The following is a 12,319-nucleotide window of genomic DNA, read 5'->3' on the forward strand; positions in this document are numbered from 1 at the left end:
AAAGATTTTCCTGTTCTTAAGTAAAATTATGGCATGTTTGGGTGTGCATAATCATGCATTTCTAGTCTCCACAATCCATGAAAGCAGAAATGGAGAGAGATGTATGCAGTCTGGGGACTGGGACGGCTTGGGGTTAAAGTATCTGAAAAGTTAAAAGAAGACAGGGCAGAGTCTAGGGAGGCAGAGCCAAGATGGCGGAATAGACAGACGCTTCTGGTGAGTCCTCTTTACAACAAAGACCCGAAAAAACATGTGAAATGAGTATATTTGTGACAAGCTGGGAGCCCTGAGCATCAAAGGCAAGCTTAGACAACTAACTGAGGGGCAGGGGGAGGAAGAGACCGTTATGGAGAGGAGTTACTGGACCTGAATCATGGGGAGCACTCAGGCAACATTCCCGAAGCGGCGGCGGCAGGCTGGCACTAGCGTTCAGCCGCAGTTTCCTCAGGGAGAAGCAGCCAGCCACACAGCCCACTCACATCTCCAGAACCTGAGGAGAACGGTGCTCTTGGCAAAAGCTAAGTACTTGCATATATTTTACTGCGCCCCCCACCCCCAGCCGACTTCAGTGGCTGAATGCCTGGGCCTGAGATAGGCCCTGATGAGCACCTAGAGCCATCCTCCCAGCCTCGGGGAAGGAAAAAATTTGCAGCTGGGAGGAAAAGATAATTTCCTAGCTCCACTAACTGGGGGAGCTCAGGACAGAAGCAGCTCCTGTCCAGGCATAAACTGTCCGTGGGCCTTGAGCACCTTTCCCTTTTGCATGGACCCGTGTGGGCCTATTTCGGAAGAATAGGCCCTTGTTGGCAAACTCCAACCATTTCAGCTGTGTGGTGGAGAGGTGGGTGTTTGACGTTTGACATTGCTTTGCCTATTAAACAAGGTCCTCACCTACCCACATCAGGGACCTAAGGACTGGTAGCTCCACTCAGGTCACCCAGCCACCCGCAACAGGGGTCCAAAGATAACTGGCACCTCCCAGTCCTTACAACCAAAAACTTTGGGTAACCATGGTCCATCTGCAGAACCCACACACCAGCACGCTCTAGGGAACAGAAATGCGTTTTCCTCAGAGACACTTGAGGATGGTTCTCAGCCCCGTCTTGTTCAGAACGAGAGCTCCTGCTGCAATCAGATACCACAATATACGCCAATCACCCCTGCCCCTCTAAGACTGTAGGACAGAGCCTGTACCACACACTTGACACTTGATACCAGCTACCTGGAAACCTGAGCTGAATTCATACAAGAAAACTGAATGGACTCCTATACTGATATACCTGATAACAGCTCTAGCCAGCTAGGGACAGGACACCATAGCTCCAAAGGTGAAAATAATCAAGCTAGCTCACTCAAGCAACCCATAGGGGTATACCAAAACAAAACAAAGCAAGCAGCTATGACACAGTAAGCAAGCATAAACTAATACAATAACTTATAGATGGCTCGGAGACAACAGTCAATATCAAGTCACATAAAGAAACAGGCCATGATCACCTCAACAGGCTCTCAAAACAAAGAACCCAGGGATCTTCTAGATGAAAGTGCATTCTTGGAATTACCAGATGCAGAGTACAAAAGTTTAATATACAGAACCCTTCAAGACATCAGGAAGGAAATGAGGCAATGCGCAGAGCAAGCCAAGAAACACACAGATAAAGCAATTGAAGAAATTAGAAAGATTATTCAGGAACATATTGAAAAGTTTAATAAGCTGGAAAAATCCATAGACAGACAGTAATCAGAAATTCAGAAGATTAAAAATAAAATTACAGAATTAGACAACTCAATAGAAACTCAGAGGAGCAGAATTGAGCAAGTAGAAGCTATTATATCTGAAGAAAAATTAGATAAAAGAATTAAAAAAAATGAAGAAACCTTAAGAATCATGTGGGACTCTATCAGAGAAATAACCTACAAGTCATTGGAGTACCAGAACAGGGATGGATAACAGAAAATACAGAGGAAATTGTTGAAGATTTGTTGGCAGAAAACTTCCCTGATATTGTGAAAGATGAGAAGATATCTATCCAAGATGCTCATCGAACTCCACATAAGGTAGAACTGAAAAGAAAGTCACCAAGACATATTATAATTAAACTTGCCAAAGTCAAAGAAAAAGAGACAATTATAAGACCAGCTAGGGATAAACAAAAAGTCACCTACAAAGGAGAGACAATAAGCTCAGACTACTCGGCAGAAACCACGCAGGCAAGAAGGCAATGGGATGATATATTTTAAAAAATTGAACAAAAAAAACTGCCTGCCAAAAATCATATATCCAGCAAAACTGTCTCTTAAATATGAAGGTGAAATCAAGACATTTCCAGATAAACACAAGTTTAGGGAATTGGTAAAAACCAAACCAAAGCTACAGGAAATACTAAAGGGAGTTCTTTGGTTAGAAAATCAATAATATCAGGTATCAACCCAAGACTAGAACACTGGGCAGAGCAACCAGAAGTCAACCCAGACAGGGAAATCCAAAAAAACAGAGCAAGATTAATTAAAAAAAAGAAAAAAAAAGCAGCTCAAAACAGGGTCATAGCGATGTTATTATATAAAAGAAGACAGCATTAGAATAATAAAGAGGGGCTAAGAAATGTAATCATACACCTTCCATATGGAGTGGAAGATATGGCGATACAAAGAAATAAAAGTTAGTTTTAAATTTAGAAAAATCGGGGTAAATAATAAGGTAATCACAAAGGAGACAAACTATCCTACTCATCAAAATAAAATACAAGGGAAAAATACAGACTCAGCAGAAACAAAATCAAAAACAACCAATATGAGGAAAGGACAATATATAAAAAAAATCTACTCAGCACATAAAATTAAGTGGGAAAAAGAAACTGTCAACAATACACAAAAAAAGGCATCGAAATAATAGCACTAAATTCATACCTATCCATAAGTACCCTGAATGTAAATGGACTAAATACACCAATAAAGAGACAGACAGTGGCAGAATGGATTAAAAAACAAGATCCATCTATATGCTGCCTACAAGAGACACATCTTAGACTTAGAGACACAAACTAAAACTCAAAGGATGGAAAAAAATATATCAAGCAAACAACAATCATAAAAGAGCAGGAATAGCAATATTAATTTCTGACAAAATAGACTTTAAAGTTAAATCCATCAGAAAGGATACGGAAGGACGCTATATAAATGATTAAAGGGACAATACACCAAAAAGACATTACCATATTAAATATTTATGCACCCAATGACAGGGCTGCAAGATACAGAAAACAAACTCTATCAGCATTGAAAAGTGAGATAGACAGCTCCACAATAATAGGAGGAGACTTCAACACACCACTTTCAGTGAAGGACAGGACATCTAGAAAGAAGCTCAATAAAGACACGAAGATCTAAATGCCACAATCAACCAACTTGACCTCGTAGACACATACAGAACACTCCACCCAACAGCAGCCAAGTATATTTTCTTTTCTAGTGCACATGGAACATTCTCTAGAATAGACCATGTATTAGGTCATAAAGCAAGCCTTAGCAGAATCCAAAACAATGAAATATCACAAAGCATCTTCTCTGACCATAAGGCCATAAATGTGGAAATCAGTAACAGGAAAAGCAGGGAAAAGAAATCAAACACTTGGAAACTGAACAATACCCTGCTCAAAAAAGACTGGATTATACAACGCATTAAGGATGGAATAAAGAAATTCAGAGAATCCAATGAGAATGAAAACACTTCCTATCAGTACCTTTGGGACACAGCAAAAGCGGTGCTCAGAGGCCAATTTATATCAATAAATGCACACATCCAAAAAGAAGAAAGGGCCAAAATCAAAGAATTATCCCTACAACTTGAACAAATAGAAAGAGAGCAACAAAAGAAACCCACAGGCACCAGAAGAAAACAAATAATAAAAATTAGAGCTGAACTAAATGAAATAGAAAACAGAAAAACGAATGAAAGAATTAACAAGACCAAAAGCTGTTTTTTTTTTGAGAAAATCAACAAAATTGATAAACCACTGGCCAAACTGACAAAAGGAAAACAGGAGAGGAGGCAAATAACCCGAATAAGAAATGAGATGGGCGATATTACAACAGACCCAATTGAAATTAAAAGAATCATATCAGATTACTACAAAAAACTGTATTCATACTAATTTGAAAACCTAGAAGAAATGGATGAATTCCTAGAAACACACTACCTACCTAAACTAACACAAAGAGAGGTAGAACAACTAAATAGACCCATAACAAAAGAAGAGATTGAAAAGGTAATCAAAAACTCTTAACAAAAAATGCCCTGGTCCAGACAGCTTCGCTGCAGAGTTCTACCAAACTACTAAAGGTATTTCAGAGCATAGAAAAGGATGGAATACTACCAAACTCATTCTATGAAGCCGCCATATTCCTGATACCAAAACCAGGTAAAGAGACCACAAAAAAAGAAAATTATAGACCTATATCCCTCATGAACGTAGATGCAAAAATCTTCAACAAAATTCTAGCCAATAGAATTCAACACATATCAAAAAAAAAAATTCACCATGACCAAGTGGGATTCTTACCGGGTACGCAGGGATGGTTCAACATTAGCAAAACAATCAATGCAGTCCATCACTTAAATAAAACAAAAGACAAGAACCACCTAATCTAACAACTGATGCAGAAAAGGCACTTGACAAAGTTCAACACTCATTCATGATAAAAACTGTCAGCAAAATAGGAATGGAAGGAAAATTCCTCAACATAATAACAGGCATTTATACAAAGCCAACAGCCAACATCACCCCAAATGGAGAGAGCCTGAAAGAATTTCCATTGAGATCGGGAACCAAACAAGGATGCCCTTTATCACCGCTCTTATTCAACATTGTGTTGGAGGTCCTAGCCAGAGCAATTAGGCTAGATAAAGAAATAAAGGGCACCCGGGTTGGCAAGGAAGAAGCAAAAGTATCTATATTTGCAGATGACATGATCTTAAACACAGAAAACCCTAAGAAATCCTCCAGAAAACTACTGAAACTAATAGAAGAGTTCAGCAGAGTATCGGGATACAAGACAAACATACAAAAATCAGTTGGATTCCTCTACACCAACAAAAAGAACATCGAAGAGGAAATCACCAAATCAATGCCATTTACAGGAGCCCCCAAGAATATATAATGCTTAGGAATAAATCTTACCAGAGATGTAAAAGACTTATACAAAGAAAACTACAGTACACTTCTCCAAGAAACCAAAAGAGACTTACATAAGTGGAAGAACATACCTTGCTCGTAGATAGGGAGACTTAACATTATAAAAATGTCTATTCTATCAAAAGTGATCCATACATTTAATGCAATTCCGATCCAAATCCCAACGACAGTCTTTAATGAGATGGAGAAACAAATCACCAACTTCAGATGGAAGGGAAAGAGGCCCTGGATAAATAAGGTATTACTGAAAAAGAAAGACCAAGTGGGTGGCTTTACTTTACCTGATTTTAGAACCTATTATACTGCCAGAGTAGTCAAAACAGCCTGGTACTGGTACAACAACAGATACATGGACCAACGGAAGAGAATTGAGAATCCAGACAGAAATCCATCCACATAGGAGCAGCTGATATTTGACAAAGGTACAAAAACAGTTAAATGGGGAAAAGAGAGTCTTTTTAATAATGGTGCTGGCATAACTGGATATCCATCTGCAAAAAAAGGAAACGAGACCCATGATTCACTCCATGCACAAAAACTAACTCAAAATGGATCAAAGACCTAAATATAAAATCTAAAACAATAAAGATCATGGAAGGAAAAATAGGGACAATGTTAGGAGCCCTAATACATGGCATAAACAGTATACAAAACATTGTTAAGAATGCAGAAGGAAAACTAGATAAGTGGGAGCTCCTAAAAATCAAACACCTATGCTCATCCAAAGAGTAAAAAGACTACCTACAGACCAGGAAAAAGTTTTTAGCTATGACATTTCTGATCAGTGCCTGATCTCTAAAATCTACAGGATACTGCAAAAACTCAACTGCAAAAAGACAAAAAACCCAATTAAAAAAATGGGCAAAAGGTATGAATAGACACTTCACTGAAGAAGACATTCAGGAAGCTAACAGATACACGAGGAAATGTTCATGATCATTAGCCATTAGAGAAATGCAGATCAAAACTACAGTGAGATTTCATCTCACTCCAACAAGGCTGGCATTAATCCAAAAAACACAAAATAATAAATGTTGGAGAGGCTGTGGAGAGACTGGAACACTTGTACACTGCTGGTGGGAATGTCAAATGGTACAACCACTTTGGAAATCGACTTGGCGCTTCCTTAAAAAGCTAGAAATAGAACTACCATACAATCCAACAATCCCACTCCTCGGAATATATCCTAGAGAAATAAGATCCTTTACATGAACAGATATATGCACACCCATGTTTATTGCAGCACTGTTTACAATAGCAAAAAGATGGAAGCAACTAAGGTGCCCATCAATGGATGAATGGATAAATAAATTATGGTATATTCTCACAATGGAATACTACACATCAATAAAGAACAGTGACGAATCTGTGAAACACTTCATAACATGGAGGAACCTGGAAGGCATTATGCTAAGTGAAATTAGGCAGTTGCAAAAGGACAAATATTGTATAAGACCACTATTATAAGAACTTGAGAAATAGTTAAAACTGAGAAGAAAATATTCTTTTGTGGTTACGAGATGGGGGAAGGAGAGAGGGTAGGAGAGGGGCACTCACTAATTAGATAGTAGATAGGAACTACCTTAGGTGAAGGGAAAGACAGCACACAATACAGGAGAGGTTATCACAACTGGACTAAACCAAAAGCAAAGAAGTTCCCTGAATAAACTGAATGCTTCGAAGGCCAGCGTAGCAGGGGCAGGGGTCTGGGGACCATGGTTTCAGGGGATATCTAAATCAATTGGTATAATAAAATCTATTAAGAAAACATTCTGCATCCCACTTTGAAGAGTGGCATCTGGGGTCTTAAATGCTAGCATGCAGCCATCTAAGGTGCATCAATTGGTCTCAACCCACCTGGAGCAAAGGAGAAGGAAGAACACCAAGGATACAAGGTGATTACGAACCCAAGAGACAGAAAGGGCCACATGAACCAGAGACTACATCACCCTGAGACCAGAAGAACTAGATGGTGCCCAGCTACAACTGATGACTGCCCTGACAGGGAACACAACAGAGAACCCCTGAGGGAGCAGGAGAGCAGTGGGATGCAGACCCCAAATTCTCATAAGACCAGACTTAATGGTCTGACTGAGACTAGAAGGACCCCAGTGGTCATGGCCCCCAGACCTTCTGTTGGCCCAGGACAGGAAGCATTCCCGAAGCCAACTCTTCGGACATGGATTGGACTAGACAATGGGTTGGAGAGGGATGCTGGTGAGGAGTGAGTTTCTTGGATCAGGTGGACACTTGAGACTATGTCGGCATCTCCTGTCTGGAGGGGAGATGAGAGGGTAGAGGGGGTTAGAAGCTGGCGAAATGGACATGAAAAAAGAAAGTGGAGGGAGAGAGCGGGCTGTCTCACTAGGGGGAGAGTAATTGGGAATGTGTAGCAAGGTGTGTATATGGGTTTTTGTGTGAGAGACTGACTTGATTTGTAAACTTTGACTTAAAGCACAATAAAAATTATTAAAAAAAAGGGCAAAAGTTAAAAGAAGACAAGATCTACTATATGACAGAGTTATGGAAGTTATGGAGAGGGTAAGCAAAGAATTAGTCATGGAATCCCAGCACAACAACATCAGGGACAAAAAAGGGTCAAGGAATGAAATGTTATTCTATATGGTAAATCAAGCTGGCCTTGAAAAGTACGAAAAATTAAGTAAGGCACTGGAGAAATTCATAGAAGATATACCAACACAGACTGATGTTATAGTATGGACGTGAGGTTGGGATTAAAGAGGAATATCAGGATGTCTTTCAACAAGATAAAAAAATGCAAGAGGGGCAAACTATTTAATCAAGCCACTCCAAAAACATGAGCAGCATCCCTATGAGATGTTGTTATTCCTCACCTATCAATGGCAGGGTGTCATTTACCATTCTGCCACTGGTCTTGACAGGGAATCAGGATTAACCAGCTAGATGAGTTTCCTAGGTTTGCTGTAATAAAATACCACTAACTAGACAGCTTTAAAGAACAGAAATTTATTTATCTCACAGTTCTGGAGCTGAGAGTCTAAGATGAGGGTCTTGGCTGTGTTGATTCCTTCTAAGGTTCTGAGGGACAATGTGTCTCCCATCTTCTGGTAGCTCCAGACTTTCCTTGGCTTGCAGGAAAGTCCTTCTTCTGTCTCTCCGTCTCTGTGTATCTTTTTCTCTTTTATAAGGACACTGGTCATATAGGATTGGGATCCACCCTATTCCATGTTAATATAACTGTTAACAAAGACCTTATTTCTAAACAGGTCGCAGTCCCAGATATCATGGCTAGAACTTCAACATATCTTTTTTGGTAACATGATTCAATCTACAACCAAATATTTTCATCTATCTTTACATACTAGTGAACTTTTCACTCTCTGAACTTCAGGTATTAAATATTCCAAAGATCTATCTGTAACAGAGGAATTTCTCAAAAACAATTCCTACAATATGCAGTTTAGTGAGTTGAATGGTGGCCCCCCCCAACCTAAAATGTCCACATCCACCCCCAACACGTGCATGTGACCAGCATCATTTAGAAAAATGGTCTTTCCAGAAGTAATTAAGTCAAAGTTCTCAAGATAAGGTCATCCTGGTTTATCCTGGTAGGCCCTAAATCCAAAGACAAGGGTCCTTATGAGAAACAGAAGGGAGAAGACACAGACACAGAGGAGAAGCCCATGTGAAGATGGAAGCATAGACTGGAGTAATGCAGCTATAAGGAGTCACCAGAAACCGGAAGAAGCAAGGAAGAATTCTCCTCTAAGAGCCTTTGAAGGGAGCATGGCCCTGCCGACACCCTGACTTGGACTTTTCCCTCCAGAACTGTGTGGGAATAAATTTCTGTTGTTTTAAGCCAACAAGTTTGTGGTACTTTGTTATGGCAGCTCTAAGCCAAAACCAAGGCCACTACCATGGAGTCAATTGTGACCCATGGCAGCCCTAACCCCATGCCCTAGGAAACTAATATACCCACAGGCGATTCTGTTTTTAGGGAAGCCACGGAGTGGACTAGAAAGAGCTTTACAGTAAGACAGATTCAGTTTTAAATCTGGGCTTTCTCTATACTAGTTGTGTGACTTTGAGTAAGTTACTTTCTATCTCTGATGTTTGGTTTCTCATTAGTAAAATGATAAGTCCTTGTAGGATCGCTGTGGGATATGGAGCTATGTAAAAGACCTCACTCACTGTAGGCATTCCAGTACCATTATGCTGCTCAATATTTAATCCTTGATTAACCTCCTGTTAATAATAAATTCAAAAGTGTGCCACAGATCTCACAAAGTTAAGAACTGTTGTTTTCCTTGAGAATCAACAAACATTTTACAAGGTATTAATTAGAGCAGAAGGGATTAATTAATGTGGAAACTGGTTGTGCAATACCAACTGTTTCAACAAACCTTTATTTCAAAATATGAATGTCATTTTAAGCAGCCTCCTTGGTTTTTTTCAGTGAAACCATATTCCATCAGGTTATTTCGGTCCCATTCCTTAAAGTCCTCTCTAGTTAGTTTCTTACACACAAATAACGAAAAGGAAGGCCAGAGTGTTACTAGGAAATGTTTGCCTCTAGCCTGGGCTGAAGGTAGCTGTAAAGGGAGGCAAAGACTGTGAGAACAGAATTCTCCACACGTTTTTTCTACGAAAATTAACCGCATAAAAATCTGTAAAATAAAGTCGTCGAATTCATCCCAACCAAGGACACTTCCAGTGGCTCCCTGGCCTTAACGCATACCAGGAAATAAAATCACTCTAACAATAACTGTCCTAAAGGGAAAATATAGAAGCCATACAATTCAGGTATTTCATCATCTGGCAGAACTACTGAATACTAAAACACGGAGAGTCTAGCAAGAGCTATTAAAAAATACAACACAAGTGAAGTAAGCTTGTAAGAATTGCTATTTTTTACTTTTCTAGGGACAAACTGGAAACATTAAAAAAAAAAATTACCCCCCAAATGAGACATTTAAGAAATTCAATATAATAATATTTGTAACTATTCAAATTTAGTCACTTATCTCACTTATTCACTCATCTGCTTATTCAACAAACATTTCTTGAATGAGCAAATAAGTGAATAAAGGCTAGTTTTACCTAGTCAATATCAGCCATGGCATTCAGCACTAGAGAGACAGGTCTTTCCCTACCTCAACGGGAAGTCAGGCAAAACAATTAATAAAAATAAAGCAAGTAGTATAGGGTTTTAGTATAGAAGTAGCGTTTAAAAAAAATAAATAAATAAGGGTATCCTAATTAGTCAGGGAAGGTATCCCAGAGAAAATGAGCTTTAAATTGAGACTTAATAAATTGGTGTTATTTCAGGGAAGGTGGGCAGAAGGGAAAAGAAAAGAGGAGTGGGGAGCAGAAATGAGCAAGCCCATGGAGCACTGAAAGCACACTGAGCTGCTCAGGGTGATGGAAAAACCTGGAATGGATAATGGTGACAATCGAACAACATGGGAAACATCATGAATGTCACTGAATTGCATGTGTGGAATATGTTGAAAGGCAAATGTTTTGTTACATATATGTTTACCACAGTAAAAAATAAGTAGATACGTAGATAAATACATACATACATATATATATAAATAAATAAAAGAAATTCAGTATGATTGCATCATAGAATTCTACAGGCAGAGTGACATGAGTCAGGTTAGAAGAAGAGACAGGGGCCAGGTTGTAAGATTAATATTAAGGAAATCAGAAGGAGGTAAGGAGGAGGCCACGTGTCTAATGTGGGCAACTACATGGCAATACTGGAAGTAAGATCATGTTTGGAGGAGATGTATTTTGTTTACTTTGGGACATGTTGAGCTTGGAGAGCCACACAAGGAAAGAGGTCTAGAAGGCAGTGCTCAGAGGTCAACTGAGCTAGAGAGAAAGATGTGATGGTCATCTAGATGAAGGTGCTAAAGAAAGCTATGGTTGTGGACGAAATTGCCCAGGAGGACCGTCCAAAGTGAAGAGAGACCTGAAGAAAGAATTCTGAGAACATCCACTTATAATACTGCAAAGGTTACGTAAAATTGCCTTTACAGGACTTTATAACCTTTTTCATAACAAATCCGTACTTTCAACAGCAATTCAGCATTCATGCTTACATCCATTCTCTGTTTTCATTCTCAAACAAGGTTATGGGGTAAACAGGGTGGGAAATATAATCTTTTACAGACAAAGGGAAACCCTGGTGGCATAGTGGTTAAGAGCTACGTCAGCTAACCAGAAGGTTGGCAGTACAAATCTACCAGGTGCTCCTTGGAAACACTATGGGGGCAGTTCTACTCTGTCCTATAGGGGAGTCGGAATCCACTTGGTGGCAACGGGTTTATTTATTTATTTGTTTTACAGACAAAGAAATATAGGTTCTAAGAGATTAGGACTGAGGTCACTGCACACAAGTGCTAACATTAGAATTTGGGTCTCTTTATTTCAGCTTAGTTTTCTTTCCATAATACTACTCTGCGCTCAAGGACCGGCTGCTTATAGCTTCTTCCTTGGTGTTAGCCTGGGCAATAGCCCAGGTGTCATGTCTAAAAGTGTTAAGCATCTATGCACATATTGCATAAAAACTTCTCCATTTAGAACTGCTCTGAAAGAAGGGCTAACCTGAGGCAAGAGCATGAAGTAGGAGAGCTACCCACCTTCTCCATCTCTACTCTCTCTCCTTTTCTAAAAACCTTTGTTCGTTTATTCAACAATTGCGTATTAAGCTAGACTCTTTGTGGATACGGAAGTTAACGAATCACACACAGTCTCCTCATTCGTGGAGTATACACAGTAGTAGGAAGGCAGAACTAACAACTAATTCACTGAGAGCTAAGAAACAGAGGCCCAATATGCCAGAGGACTATCAAACAGGCAGGCGTAACCTAGCTGACCAGGTTAGGCAACTCTTGGAATAAGTAAATTTTAAACTGAGACCTCAGTGATGCTGAAGTCAACTGTCTTGGTCATTGTTGTAAAGAGAAAACAGTGATCCAATCAACTAATTGAGAAAACGGTAGTAGAAATCGATAAATTAATATGCCACCCTTTCGTATTTTCCAAGGGAAAACCCTCCAGTTTGTGAGGCTTGATCTAAAAGAATACATCTCAAATACCAAAATTCCTGGATTTGAACCACCTAATTATTTTAA

Source organism: Elephas maximus, chromosome 1, assembly GCF_024166365.1.
Source record: "Elephas maximus indicus isolate mEleMax1 chromosome 1, mEleMax1 primary haplotype, whole genome shotgun sequence".
Lineage (NCBI taxonomy): Eukaryota > Metazoa > Chordata > Mammalia > Proboscidea > Elephantidae > Elephas > Elephas maximus.